Source organism: Anser cygnoides, chromosome 1, assembly GCF_040182565.1.
Source record: "Anser cygnoides isolate HZ-2024a breed goose chromosome 1, Taihu_goose_T2T_genome, whole genome shotgun sequence".
NCBI lineage: Eukaryota > Metazoa > Chordata > Aves > Anseriformes > Anatidae > Anser > Anser cygnoides.
Window position 1 is genome coordinate 191,995,991 of NC_089873.1, and position 15,969 is coordinate 192,011,959.

Below are 15,969 nucleotides of genomic sequence, written 5' to 3' on the forward strand. Positions count from 1 at the left end.
ATTGGATCTGTTACAGGAGATATTTACTCCAATTACAAGTTATGCCTCGAGTTGCCACTCTTCAAAATGTTTCCTTGTCCTTCTGTCTTGGTGTCCTCCTTTATTCTATGACTACTCCGTGCCTGCAGTTTGTATTGTGCTGCTGAAATCCGAGATCAGTCAGGACCATATCTCTTTAAAAAAAAAAAAAAAAGAGGAAAGAAAGAATAACCCAAGCTGGGAAGGGGGAGCTAAAGCCTCTGCTGCATTGGGCTGCTTGGATACACTGAGGCTGCAGCAGTGGTCACGCATCCCTCCGCAGCTTGCTGATTTTGCAAAAGAGGGGGGAAAAAGATCATCCTGCATTCCAGATGCTGTCAAACACAAGCAACCAGTGGAAGAAATGGCACAATGAGCAGACGAGCATGTGGAAGCAGTTTATGAAGGAATAGTTACGTGCAGAGCTTTGTCTCGGCTGATGCTGTAAGTATGCACTCGATCTCAGATCCTGTGGCCACTGCAGTTGTCTGGGGGAGATGTTTATGGGTATGCTGATGCCCTGTGAGGTGTTTCATGGGTATGCTGATGCTCTGGGAGGTGTTTCACGGGTATCCCAATGCTTTTAGCCCTCACAGTTGGGGAAAGCATTGACAGTGGCACGTTTATCAGTGTATCGAGCCAAATAACGGCACCCTCTGTGTCTCGACAGGATTTTGGGGTGAGTGATGAGCTGCAGTGCCCTGGCAGGGTGGGCTGAACCTAGGGCTCTACATATGGGCTACTCTCCTTTCTGGGTGGCTCGCCTGGGCTCCCCTCTAGGTGTGCCAGCAGCGTGCTGCAGTACCCCCCTCCCTGGGCACAGGCCTCTCTGAATCGCAGCACTGCCTTCAAGCATGGGGCTACACAATATGTTTTTTCATGCCACAGTGCCTGACCTGATTTTCAAAAATCCTCCAATTATTTGTTACGCAAGCTTAATTCATGCCAAGTGCTGTATTCTTAATTTTCATTACGTATGCAGTTGTAGAAAGCTCATGAAATTCCAGTTGCTTTGCGTGTTACCTTTGGGAGGCTGGGTCTTAATATAGCTCTTGCTATGAGAGTGCCAAGTATGATTTATTACTCAAAGGAATGAATGTTTTTCTATCTTTTGTTTTATTTCTGGTTTAAGAATATGTACGGATTTTTAAATGTAAACATTTGTGTTTATGGAAATCCAGCGTCTTGTTCTCTGGCAGATGATTTAATGCCTTTTGTTCTGCATCTGCTGTGATGATCTAGTACAGCCTTAAAACTCAGTCAAAAAGCAGAGCTACGAGCAAGTTTATTGCACTATGTTTCTTAGCAAATTGTTCAGTAACCAGGCAACATTTCTTTATTGTAGCTAAAACTATGCAAGTAGCTAAAACTAAGTAATGAGTATTTCCCTTGTTCTTTTATAAGAATATCAGTTTTGATTTAATCTGTCTAAGTACTGTGTAGGACCACGGTGATTTGTTCTGAAACAAAGGTTATCATCTATTTGATGGCCTCTGCAGTTGTACCTCGGTACTTAACCAGCTGCTGCAGAAACTGCTGGAGATCTCATGCCAGTAGCAGGGGAGGTGAGGGTAGATGTGATGAGCAGCCTTGCTGATGTGTTATGGAAGACGAATAGATGATGCAAGGAGGAGTCTTCTTCTGTGCATCTCTTCTGGGACCTAGCTGAACCACAGCTCCTGATGCTGGTGCCGGCAAGTAACAACACACTCGTGACTCTGTCCCACTGGGGACATCAGACAGAGCCTCCCATATGCTGGGAAACCCACAGGGAACTTCTCCCATCTCTGCTTTTGGTGTTATCCGTGCCTCATGTTCTCAGAGGTATTACAGCTCTGTCACCAGCCATTTGCACAACAACTTCTTATTGCTTGCTATGAAAAACTGAATTATAAGAGGCCCAGTTTAGCCCTCAATCAGCTTACAACAAAATACCATTACATGAGGACTCTTCCAGCTGGGAATGTGAATGGTGAGGCTGTGGCTTTGTCAGTATTCACTCTTACTCCCTCCTCTCCTGTGTGAAGATTGTTACCAACACCATGCAACCTTCTCTGGTTAGAAGCAGAATTTCCAAAGATTAAGAGAGCAATCATTTGCTTTGTCACGTGAGGGTTATATGAATACAAACAGAATGCAAAAACCCAGTCCCACATAGAGAATTTCTGTTCCCATACAGAAAATGTGCAGGACCATGACATAATTCAATTAGATAAGATTGTTTTATAGGCTGCTTACTGTCGTGTGAAGGCAGTGGGAAAAGTTCAGCTCCTGTGTACTTCCATTGTTTTCAACAGAATTACACTGGGGTGGATTTGGTATTTTTTGGGGCCAATTGGAGAACCTTTTCTTTCTGTCCTTTTCTTAATTGTGCTCATGTTTCTCAGACATGATTTCTTTTTTTTTGTGAACTCCAGGGCAACAGGCCAAGTTTCATACAAAAATAATATAAAAGATCTAAGTGCCCAAGTTAAGAGCATGCTTGCCTAAGGCTCCCTGTAAAGCATGGGGGCACTTCCCAGAAAATTGATAGACAGCACGCCAAAAGTTAGCCAGTGGTCCTTGCTCTCACAGTGTTTGGGATCTGTTTGGACCCTACTCTTAAAAGCTCTGCTTCTAAAACATTACATTAGATTTTTTGTTGTTGTTGTTAAAATATATGGAAGCATCATTTTTTGTAATTGAAAAGACGATTTTCTTGAAGGGTTTAAACAGCAAGTGTCATGCTGCCCAGTTTTCATGAATCCTTGGGATAACACATGGAATTGAAATGTAGAGGAAAACATGCATGTTGGATTTTGAAGTATTTGATCTTTTAGAAGATTTAATCTTTTTAGAAATGTGTTAATGAGTTCAGTGATAATTTTTGTTATATGAACAACTATTCAACTATTATTTCTGCCTCAGCTAAGAAATACAAGTTGCACATTAATTTGGTACAGTAGCTGTTCTCTATATATCGTATCCAGATTTTTCTTATCGATGTGTACTTAATGAGTACATATGCATTTTAGCAGCCTTGAACTAAATCTCTAAATGAGGTGATCTAATTTATTAGCATTTTTCCTCCTTATTGCCATCTCAGAGGTCACTGTTTGGAATTTTTGGCCAGTATCTTTTTTGTTGTGATGGAGGTACAACAGAGCTGTGTGAGGAAGGTTTCACACTGCCTGTGAAGACCTAAATATGTTCATATGCATAAAAAAAAAAAAAAAGAAACCATGAAGGTCAGACTAGAAATAAATGAGGCCTAGGTGTTTTCTCTAAACTTACCTGTAGAAATTGTCTCTACCCAGATGAAACCACAATAGCACAGCATTTCTTGTGGGTGGTGATTACACTCAGGACATGATGGGGCAGGTGTTATGAGCTCCTCTGGTAACCTCCCGGGAGGTTACCTCCCAGGCTCCTCTCAGCTGTATGGTTTGGCTGCTTTTTCCTTACAGGAGAATGTTATACGTGGTTGCATATCCTACTCCTCACCTGTCTGAGGTGACACAGATGGCAGAAAATAGCTAAGGTCTGAGATTTACCACTGGGCTTCCACAAAGAAGGAAATAATAACGTTAGTATTTAAATTACCAGTTTTAGTTGAAGCTTCACTGAAGCGTCTTGTACCTCACAGAATTGTTTTAGGTCAGGCTAATAGATCCAGCTGTCTCTTTGCTAGTTGTATATGGTACATACTGGAGCTTTGCAGCACTAACAGCAAAATCACTCTCAGGTTTTCACCAATGTAAGCCAAGATCCTCAAGAACATGACAGCAGGCTCAGAGTGGTCTGATGTGTTTTACAAGCAGGCACCAGCTGTCGATGAGTCCTGTTCCATAAAATCATTCACGCTATGAAATAAATTGCAAATGTCAGGAGATGTCTGGAAACCCATGGGGATAGAAGGGGATTTGCAGCCCACTGCTCTCAATGCTTGCTTATGCAACCTGTGCTTGCCCCATAAACCACTCCATGTAAATCTTTCCCTTCCTTCTTGTATTACTCCCTTGATATAGTTCTTTTTGCTTCCTCCCAGGCCAATTGCTATATGAATTACCTCTTCTGATCTACTCTCATTAGTTTTTCCGTAACAGCAATGTCCCTGTTCTGCCCCGATCCTCCAGCAGCATCTCACATTTTTCCTACTCTACAAGGGTGAATTTGGAGGCACTGACCATATCTGTGCTGCTCAATAAAAGAGCCAGGAAAGAAAATTCTGCCCATGCCCTTAGCTGTCTCCTTTGTGTTCAGTGGTACAGGCAAGCTCATGCCTGAATTGGGAGCAGCACAAATGTGTTGAGCCATGGTCTCCATGTAGAGCAGCCCATGGACAAGACACATAGCAGGCTGTGCACTGTAGGGTGATCTTTCCACAGCAGAAATATGTGGACTCTCTTTCCAGGCACTAACAAGTAATTTTGACCTCATAACCTCTATATTCATGTTGGACTGGCATTGGAAACCTAGATCCTGGTATAGGCTTTTATTACCCCAGCAGTCCTGTGCCATGCAGTAACTCAGCCTACCACAGTGCAGATCCATCAGAGCAAATTAGATTTAAGAGCTGAAGAAATTAAAAGTGCTTTACAGTTTTCTTTGGCTACTTCTTTCAGCACTGAGCACATCTCTTTAAATCATATTGGTTGTTAATTTTTATACAACTTATGTGTATGTACACTTAGAGATTTCCCCCAAACAGCTGTAGTAGACTCAAAAACTCATCACTTTGGGACACACAGAATTATATACAATAAATTATTTGGTTGCATATGTTAGAGAGCACTCCCCTAGTGCAGAAAATGGATTATTAGACCTGAAAGGGCATTTTCATCTCTTCTGTGATGCCACAAAAACCGATTTATTTCAGTTTCTCATTAGCTGTGGCAGGGATGATGTCAGACAAGTTGTGCATGCTCTGTCTTATAAATAATAAATGAGGAGGACCATGTCTCCTCTTTCTTTAATGCATTTGTGTTATAGCTGGATAGAAAAGGCACTGGCCTGCTTTATGGACGATAATGGATTTAAAAGAATTGCTCAGACACGGCTGAAGGTATTGATCCTGGGGGCTCCTGCTTATCACCCTTTGTCTTGTTCTCTGGCATCTCTCTCACCATGTTGTAAAATACTACCTTGATTAAGAGGAATAAAAATAGGATCCTAAAGTATTCTAAAAAAAAAATAGAAATAATAGAACAAAGTACATGTTCTTTTTCTTTTTTTTTTCCCTCATTCTAAACTTTATAATATAAAAATCTTCCAAATACCCTATCAGTGGAACTTCATTTCTTAATTTGTGTTTTAGTAGCTCCATTCTTAAATACACTTTTCTTTTCCTTCTTTGTTTCTCATGCAGTACTTGCAGAGTGAGATTTGTTGTTATAAGCATCTCATTAATCATAATTTTCACTAATAGGGTGCAGTTTAATCAAGTAGTTCAAACTACTCTGCAAACACTCATGGATGTATGATGATACTTATGATATCCCTGTTGCTTAATATAGCTCTTTGTGAATAATGCTATTTCTGTTTCATATGCTAAAATGTCCATGTTCATTTCAGTCATTTGCCTTTCTAAACTTTTTAATTAAGAAAAACAGAAGAGAAATACCTGTTTAGAAAATAGTATCTTGAATTGGGCATGTTGTGAAGCAACAGAAGATAAGGAAGTGATGGCAAATCATGGGCATACCAAATCTTGGCAGAGCTCTCCTAAGAATATATTTCAACAACAGTTGCTGTCGTGAATGGCACCTGCTAAACACGCTACATTTCCGTGCTTTCATAATGATTTGCAGCATCAGCAAAGGAGTTAACTATTCTCAGATGTGTAAAGATTTTCTCCCCACCATCTTGGCATCCTGTATCTAGCCAAGCCTCTGTGTTAATCTCCTTGCTTCTGCAATGTTTGGCATTCCCAGATGTAAATTTTCAGCATAATGTGCCCCAGTTTAGAGTCAAGTCCTCCTACTTACACAGGAGACATAAATATAGATAAATTCCCTACTTAAAAGCATATTAGTCATAGGCAGAAAATGCCATGCCATTTGTCTTCAATTTTGGTGAACAAATGGCATCGAGTTGAAAGTACTTTTGGTCATGTCTGTCAGACTCTATCCATACTTAGAGAAGTATGTCACGATCTTAAGAGCCTCTTCTTGTTGCTTTTGTACAGAATTCAGTTTGGAGGACCAGGAGAGAAGGAAGGCAGTTGTTTACTTTCGATTAATGTCAATAACTGGAAATAAATTTCAGCCTTGCAACAGACTCTTCAGGAGGATATATCAGTTGGTCTGAACAATACCGTGTGTCAGGTAGATGAGCAGCACTTGCTGGGGCTATTCTCACTCTTCTCACAAACTAGAGTCTGTTTCTGAAGAAGTTTTCTTTACTTTGCAGGAAAATTTGCTTGTCTGCAATATAGAATTTCTTTGAAGAAATGAGTCCACCTGCAAGTTATTCCCTAAATTTTCGTATTTGCCTGCCTTTCTCCTTGACAGGAGCTGTGGAGGCATGCAGCCCTGTGTCTGTGAAGTAACTTTATGCTATAAAAGTGTCATTTTTATACAACTTAACTGTCATTATTTCAGGCCTTTTGACCTAAAAAGAGCCCTCCCCTCCCCTCAAACCTCTCCCAAACCTGCTATGACCACAGGGGGCTGCCACATGTAGCACAGAGAAGACCTGGGACCAGGGGAGTGCACTAGGTTTGTGGTCTAGACCTAGTGTGGTTCTGATGTTCAGCGTATGTGAGTCAGTAAGCATCATCCAGAGTGGGGACCAAGTCCTGCATTTGGACCTTTATGGACAGGATGGGAACATTTCCCAACCTTTCTGCTCTGCCATATTGCTGCCTCTGACTTTATTTTTTTGCAGAAAATGGATTTGCTGTCTGTCCTGGATCTTAAAGGTTACGGCATCCTTCTCTGTGCCTTTCAGTAGTCACTGTCCTTCCCGGCTGATACTGACCCAGTTGCTGTTGTGCATATGATTTTCCTGACGTGCAAGTAGGGTAAGGCTGCCCTACTCTACACTTTTCTTGGTTCATCTCTTTTCCTAAGCATCATGCATAAGCTGTCTATCCTTATTTTCTAACCATTTTCAACCCTCACACACAGTCTTCTGTCACGATCTTCACTGTGGAGCTGACCTGCCTTTTTGATTGACCAATAATGTCAATCTCAAATTCTCGAATGTTTCTTTTTTTTTTCCATCTGAACACCTAAGTAACTTCTCCCACAAAAAGCCAGAGGTTGCTACATGCTGATCTGAATCAAGTGTGGATGATGATGAGGGACTGCACAGCTTGTTTTTGAAACCACATTATGCAATGTACCCATATGTCCCTACCAGCTGGTGCTAATGGGGAGTAAGGAAATTGTAGATGCCTTTATCTCCTTCTTGCCTTTCCTCATTACTGTCCTTTCAAAAATATCTTAGATAACTAGTTTGGTAATAAAATATGAAAAATAGACAGCCTTTCAGCTACTTCAGTGTTGTGGCAACTCATGTCCTTTCTAACAAGTATTGTAGACTTTGTTTCTAGGACTGATTCTGGGCTAGGTACTAGGTGTTGCAACTCTCATTATTAGGGGATTGGCAATGACTCTGTTGGGAGTTCTGGGATACCAGGCAAGTCTCTACACTTCAAGCAAGTCAGTTTTTACTCACGTAATGTGACAACTACATATCAAAGTATCAAGTATTAATCACTCATACCTGTCAAGCATTAGGTGTAAGTTACTGTAAATCTGATGCTGCCTGGTTTGTCTTGATGGCCACAGGTTTTAATGGTTGTGTCTCTGGGAATGAGATGGACAGTCTCCAGAGCACTTCAAAGACGACACTGAAGAGGTTGTCTTCAGTCTTCCCCAAGTGCCACTGGCTGTTGCTGGAGTTTCCATACACTTTTACATAGGTGAGGACTAGAGTGGTCTAAAGTAATAGGACTTTTCACAGGTGTGGCTTGTTTGTTCAGGTTGGTGTTATGTATTTGCAGACTTGCTGATTACATGATTCCTTCTATCAGTTGCAGATTGAGTACCTTTATCTTAGTTTTGATAGTTTTATGCAACTATACCAAGCAAATAGCTGTTACGAAATATTTTGCTTCCTGACCTAAGTCAGGCAGTCCTGTGGTATGTCTGGGCACAAGGCAAACACAACAAAATCAACAACATCAACACTGAAATTCCCTGCCAAGCTGACTGAACAAACTCATCTGTCTATATTTGATTGCTAGATAATGTACTAGGCCTGCGATTTGTTCATATCATCATTCTCTAAAAGCCAGATCATCATATTATGCACAACTGAGAGAGTGATCTTCTGTTTTAGGAAACTACACTAAAACAATTTTTGACTTAAGCAGAAATGGATGGATACATTTAGTCTCGTACATTTAGTGAATTTGAGATGCATGAGTTAGCTTTATAGTAAAGCTTTGTTGACAACACTAAAGTATTCCCAAATCATAAATAGAAGATGGTTTAGTTTTATCTCATTCTTTTGGAGAAATATGCATTCAGTGACACACAGGTCAATGAACTCAGTTGCTACTAGATAAGAGGGTAGATGTGAATTTCAGAGTTAAGAGCTTCTCCTCACCCCTTACCAGCTGCTAGTTTCCAGATACACAAAATTAGATGCTGTCAGCTTAGATGTCCCAAGTGATTTCCAGGGCTTGGCTGTGCACTGATGGGTTGGAAGAGATCTCCTGGAAGAGAGCAGCGCTCTGATGTTGTATGCTGTGAGATCCTTCTTTGGAGGGAAGCTGATCAGTCTCCAAAGCTGACAACTCTCTGCTTGCTTCTCCTTTTGGAGGGCTGCCTGGGAACCACAATGCTTTTATGACTAATTTTCCCAGCCCTCCCAGGCTAAATTTATTCTGGGATAATTTAAACCTATATATTTTTGTACCCACATGATCTAATAAGTTAAATAGGACTCCTTCCCTTCCTGTGCTCATCCCTCTTTCAAAAAAATCCATCCAGCTTTAAAAAAATAATCTCACCTTTTCTCTGCTATCTTCTTCATTCTGCTTGACTAAAGAGGCTGGTTTCTCTTAGTCTCTGCTTAAAAGATAGGCTGTTGATTCTCTTGGTTGTTCTTGTGATCTTAAGTCATGTCTCTGGGGATCTGTCATTAGATGCTCATAAGCATCTGCCACACAGCTGGTTCTGTATCTACCATTCTTGTAATAATTTCCACCTTCTCCTACTCAACTGATATTTTTTGAGGTGCTCAGTGTTTCTAAACTTCAGAAGGTGCGAATTATTCTTTTCCTTTTCTCTGGAAAAATATATTTTCAATGGAATATATTAGGCTGACTTTGCATATTTTACTGATTTTTAACTCATTTTGCATTTGCTTTCATGTCTTTAATTAGTCTTTCCTTTCTGAGGCCTTGCACACTATTGGTATTGCACAAAGGATCTGCAGTTGCCCAAAACACTTCTTCCCAGTCATATAGTGGTAACTTCAGTTTGATTTATTTGAAATATTTCCTACTAAAATAGAGAATTTATGTTCTAGAGTTCTTACACAGAAAATCTGGTTTTGAAGGTGAAATCATACTTACTTTTAAAACAATGTGTGAAATGATACTTTTCCATATATATACATTATTTATGATAAGTATTTGGAATTTGATTTAATAGATAAGAAAATATTTTTTTTCTATTTTAGGCATTTTGACAATTATTTGTGATCATCCAAGACAAATAATAACACAAGTACATTATTCTAATTTGTTATACTTACACCTGAACTGTCAGTTATTAGTTTACAAGGTAGGAGGCAAACCAGATGAAGAATTCCATTACTAAAATTAGGTACTCAGACGTTAGAGCATGACTGACTTTAACTTTGGAAGAATATTTATTTACCATAATCTTTAAGATAACTTCATTTTCTCTTTCACCTTAAGGCAATTCAGGGCAATTTTAGACTTAATGTACCTGTTATAATGGTCTTTTGTGTACAACGCTGTAAAGTGCCTTTATGTAACTATGCAGGATATCTGTTTTTCGTGGTATTTTAGCCAGTAGTAATGTTGCAAAACAAAACTCAAGGTGTGAGTTTTCTGGGTTACTTTTTAAGAAATGTGCTCAAGGAAGAATGTTTTTGTAACTAAAAGAACCACTTCATTAATCCGAAGAAAATCCAATTAAAATAAAATGAAAGGGAAGGAAATCTGCGAAGGTACTAATTCCCCCATAGATAATTGTATTTTCACATTTGACTGACTCTCTTCCTTTCAGTCTTGTATCCCTTACAGAGACTGACTTTAATAATGCAGCTGGCATATTTATTCTGAACTTTTAGTATTTTCTGTGCAAATGCTCCATTCCTATTCTGTCCTTAATGTGGTTTCTCATCAGGGCCTCATGAGAGACAACTCATTGCTTGTTATTTCACAGACTTTTGTATGGGCAATTCTGCACAGAGCAATGTGCTGCTACAGTGGACAATCCAGACTAGCTCAGATAGTAGAAATGATATTGCTGCTTTTAGCCCAGAAAGAGCTAAGAGATTTAATGTACCCTGCTTTAGAGCAAGGAGCGTTTATTGATTAAGCTGAATATCTCTAAATGGCATTGCCTTGTGCAGTCAAGCCATAACTCATATTCCTATGAGTTTTTTTTCTTCTCTGCTTAATAGACCCATTGTTCATATACTTCATTTGCTTATGAATGCAGAGCTCTTCAAATTTCTGCATTACGGTTCATAGAGAGCCTCAATTTCATGTTTCATTGGAAAGTGCATTGAATGGCTGAGAACTAACCCTCAGTGGAATTGGTTCTCCTTCTGCTTGTCCTTTCGTGTGGCACCTACTGCTTTCAGTTTCAGAGAAAAGGTCTTAAAGTTGCCAGGTTTCTGGAGAGCAACAGTTCTGGTGACCTTCTAAATGCTTGTCTCTTTCCCTCATTTTTTTATCAAGATTTTTTTTCCCCATCTGCTATGTATTGTTTAGAAATCACTTAGATACCCCATGAAAATGGCTCTTAGTTCACTTCATCAGAATTCGATGAAAGGATTCTTTATACATAGTTCAACCACACAGTCCCAGACAGTTAATGTAAGATCATTTGAATACCACAAAATCTAACTGTAAGTTAGTCATATCATTATAAATCATTTTTAGAGCTTTCATATTGTATGTAATCATACTTCCTGAGTCACCTTTTCCGTAAGTGAAGTGTTGCAAGTCATTTGTTAAGCAGATTTGCTTTTCCTTTGTTCATTTGAGGAAGAAACAAATGAAATTGGCATGGAGCCTATATCTGATTTCAACTAACTTAGGCTTATTCTTGAGAATAAATATAGTACTTTTTCTGGCCCCGGAGACAAATTTCTTATATTCTATGGCTTGGGCTAGTGGTGATCTTTGCTTATGTCCTCACACAGTGTTGAGCTGCGTGGAGATCACAGAATCATAGAACGGCTTGGGTTGGAAGGGACCTCAAAGACCACCCGGTTCCAACCCCCTGCCATGGGCAGGGACACCTCCCAGCAGCCAAAGTTGCCCAAAACCCCATCCAGCCTGGCTTTGAACACCTTCAGGGATGGGGCATCTCCACCTTCTTTGGACAACCTGTTCCAGTGCCTCACCACCCTCTAAGTGAAGAATTTCCTCCTAACTTCTAGTCTAAACCTCCCTTCTTTTAGTTTAAAACAATTCCCCTTGTCCTGTCATTATCTGATTGAGATAATAGTTGATCTCTGATTAAAATAATGGCTTCATCTTGAGAACCATACGGCTGTCAGCTCTGCTTGCTGCAGCTGCACCACTGGGTTGTTACTGCTCTGTTCCCTCTGGTTTTGGAGCTAGCAGCTTCTCCATTTGCTCAGGTAACTCTGAACTGTTTCCCAGTATGTGCTATAGATGCATCTGTACCAAATTCTGTTCACCCAACTTCGCTGTCTGTTGCTAGAGACTGTCATCTTTCTTTGAGTAATAAAGAAACGTTCACAAATAATAAATTCCAGTGGCTGTCAGTTGACCAGCACACACTGAGGCAAAGAGGGGAGGTTCACTCAGCCGTGAGGGACCTACGTGACCTTTGCTGCAGATAAGACTTTACTGTTGCTTTGAACTTGCTCTGGACGCTGGTGTGTGTTTTGATGAGCAACCTGTCTGTGCTCCTCCCACACTGTTACTTATACAGCTTTTTTTCTATTAAAAGGTAATACCTAAATCTAAACTAGTTGCAAGTGATTCCAAGAACACCCTCATAAGTCCCACTTTTCTGTACATCTCAAGAAATCAATGAGGAAATGTGAGCATTGAGCTAAAATATTTTCCTTTTGTTCTGCAAAAAAACTCTGTAACATAAATCTTTTATCTCAGGGAATGCTTCCTCTTTTTGAAAACAGTTCTTGGCATTCTCAGGGTTCAGGCAGACATCAACAGGGAACTTTCTGTGCCATAATCTGGTTTGCTGTAGGTGCTTGAATTAATGCCTTACAAATACTCTCCTTTGAAGAGAGAAATAGAAGTGGGGTCTACAATCTTTCAGAAACAGTCTGAATCGCTGACTGCCTTCATGGACTTGTGGGTCACTGCCATAATGTTGTTTAAGCTGCCCAGCAATCACAGGCATTTTGAATAAGGCCAGCTGTCTGTAACAACCATCTTAGACAAATATGGTCCTGTCTGCTCTCCCTGGTTTATCTTTATAAATTTTTGGCATCAAAGTGAAGTAAATAGTACTTAATTGGAAGAAACAGTCTCAAGTTGTACCAGGGGAGGTTTAGATTGGATATCAGGAAGATTTTCGCCATGGAGAGGGCGGTCAAGCATTGAAATGGACTGCCCAGAGAAGTGGTGGAGTCCCTCCCCCTGTAGGTAGTTAAGAGACATGTGGATGTGGTGTTTAGGGACATGGTTTAGTGATGAGACTCAGTAGGCCAGGTTGATGGTTGGACTTGATGATCTTGAAGGTCTTTTCTGGCCTAGATTATTCTATAATTCTAATAATCCTGCCCCATTTCTTTTTTCTTTTATATATATATATTTCCTTTGAGTGGATAAAGAAGTCTAAAAGAATATATTAAAAGGTGTTGGCTAGTGTAAGGTTATACAGGCATACCTTTGGAATCTGGCAGGTTGGTTTTAGAGGAGGTTGGAACATGGTCTGCTTGAAGCATACTCTTTGCTTCTGAGTTTCTGCTGGTCTGTGTAGGGATCAGGAGGAAAGGACCCTTCCCTTCTTCCCTTTGATGTATAATATAATTTCTAACCGTGGTTAGTGATTTTACAGCTCCATGGGGTCTAAGAGAGAGAACTGCTGCTCTCTGATTCTTGTGTAGCCTTGCAAGGGGTAGGCACAAACAACAATATGTAGTCCAAAAAAAAAAACAATGACTACAAAATTTGCTCAGTTTTTCATGTGTTAAATGTTTACCAAAATCATCACACTCTAGAAAAATAATCACTTGTGTACAGTTATTACCAGTCTGTCCTCTGTATAAAAGTCAACAAGAGTGCAGTAGTTTTAGTCTCAGAAGTATTAATAGCATTAATAATATAATAAAAATAGTGTCAATAGCAGCAATAGTACTAACGTGTTGTCATTTTTGAAAAAATGTAGTTTACTTTTCATCTTAAAATGATATGTGATAAAGACTGAAAGACCGTATTGTGCACAGCAATATAAATGCAGAGCCATATACTTGTCTGATGGCACTGATTTATATTTGCTGGTGGCCTGGACTACTCATTTCAGTTGAATTTGCTGCACCGAAGCAGTCTAGACAATAAACATATTAAGGACATATATATTTTACTTGCAGCATTTCTAGCTTGCTGGCTTGCTGCCACGTTATCATATTGCACTGTATCAGGTCTGTCTCAGATTTCTGCAGGACAGCCACCTCTGAAAAGCAACTCAGTACATTTGTGTGATACCTGCAGTTGTGGGGTAGCCTTGAGTTTAATTTAACCTTTGATAGAAAGGAATTTTGAACCCAACTGGTATACTTGTGCATCGACAGGAACAATTTGTATTTAAGTTGTGTCTGTCTTCTCAGATTTTTTGGTACCTGGATGGTCTCTCTCTCTCTTTTTTTTTTTTTTTTTTTTGAGGTTTAGCTGTTTTCTCTGGAATACAAGCTGCATCAAGTAGATCTGCTTTAGGCTATTTTTAACCCTGTATGTCTGAAACCCCAGAGTGCAAATTTGCTGAACAGTTATATGTCTCAGTATGCATACAGGTTCACTTCTACATGAGTTTCTGTAGCCTGTTCTGCACGTAGACATTGCTCTCTGTCCGTGTAGTGCCATAGTAAGAGTGCTGGACTTCACAGTAACACATAACATGCAAGTTGACTGTATAGCAGCACAAAGCACCGCCAGCCCATTTCGTGCACCAGTCTGTTGCAGCCATGGTGGATCAGGTCTAGGCTCATTCAGACATATTGCATGGAGTGGGATTTTAATTGGGAGAATTAAACCTGTCATGTACTCCTGCCTAACAAATCCAGGGGAAGGCAGAATTTAGTGAAACAGCAGAGCCATTCTGCATTTGTAATGGTATATAGGAGATTACATATTAGCCCTGAGATGACCCCATACTACTTGAGATCATATTAAACTTCAGGCATACTTGGTTTCCATCTTGTTCTGCCTCTGCTGGCACTCATTTGTCAGCCCTCAGTTTTGCCAGGTATCCTTGCTTTTTCCCTTTTAAAGGGATGTTTCTCTCATGCTCTCAGGTTTAATACAGAGGAATGGAAGTTTTTAGCATGTGTCACAAGGCACATCTCCCTTTATTTGCTGTTAAAAGCTTTATTGGTAAAACCAAACTGGATGTCACATTAATGGGGTATGATTGAGTTGTGTTTTCATTCATTTTGCACTTTACTAAGGAAACATTTTTGAGGGAGAGTGAAGTGTCCTAAACCAAAAAAGTGTTTTTCTCTTAGCCCCTTTACACGTTGACTGTTTGTATCAATGATATTGCAAGGGGCTGTGATTAGCACAACAGGATCGTTCCACAGTGTATCTTTGAACCTTGAGGACAAATGTAAGGTACAGCCAGTGCTAGCTGTGGATGCAGCAGGTGGAGGGAGTACCTTTTGGCTGTGCACATCTCGCTGTGACCCAGGTGTGCTGCAGCTCTGGTCCACTCAGCCTGCTCTAATGCTATGCTGCTCACTTCTGTTCTTCTGCTTGAGGATATATACCTCCCATTGCTGTGGTCCTGTGATCAAATTGTGCTTTTAAGTGCTATAAAACATGAATTCAGGATTTGTTACTGCTGTGCCATCTTTGTTCACAGGTTTTATCTTCTTTAAACTTGGGATTGTGTTCAGTAATTGTGATGGTTCTTGCATGCTTCTCATGCTGCTGGATGGAATATTAGAGGTTTGTTTTTAGTTATTCTGGCTGAGGAAAGAAATCCATGAAGTACATGTAAGTTAGACTGATCCCAATATTAAAAGGCTGGATGAGGGGCAAACAGATAGATAGTCAGATAATGTTTTTCACACAAGAAATTCCTGGAATAGTATTGCTATTTATGTACCTGTTTTGCAGTCAAAATTCAGTATTTGCATAGCAGTGTGCTAGGACCCATACCTGTGGCTTCATATCTACAACTAGTTGTGGGCATCCAAAAAACTGAAGATCGTTTTACAGACTGCTACTAAACCTCCTCCACCAAAATTCAATTAAAGACAAAATCCTCCAGCAAAACTGATATAGGCAATGATTGTAACTTTTTTTTTTTAATTATTATTATTTTTACCCAGGAGAGATATATGTCAATGTCTATACTATTGAATTAAATGAAAGAGTGGTGTCATATACTGGAGCTGAATATTGTGTAAAGTTATAGGGTAACCTGTGTGACTACCTCAGACAGTGAAGCAGTGTAAGGTTAGGAAGTTAGTGTGCCAGGGTCTGTCCCTGTCTGGTGTCTGAGAGCCAAGCTGTCTCTTTCTTATCATGGGAGA

At 40.0% G+C, this 15,969-nt stretch overlaps 1 protein-coding gene across 2 annotated transcripts in view; it reads left to right on the plus strand.

Moving 5' to 3' along the window:
- Nucleotides 1-232: 232 nt before the first annotated feature.
- SACS (sacsin molecular chaperone) overlaps nt 233-15,969 on the plus strand; it is a 59,466-nt gene continuing 43,729 nt past the window's right edge. The window contains exons 1-2 of one of the 2 annotated variants that reach the window (XM_066989768.1): nt 233-462; nt 6,886-7,021. The gene's annotated coding sequence lies outside the window, so the exon portion shown is untranslated. The remainder of the gene's footprint in view (nt 463-6,885; nt 7,022-15,969) is intronic. The other variant, XM_066989767.1, reaches the window with a different exon arrangement.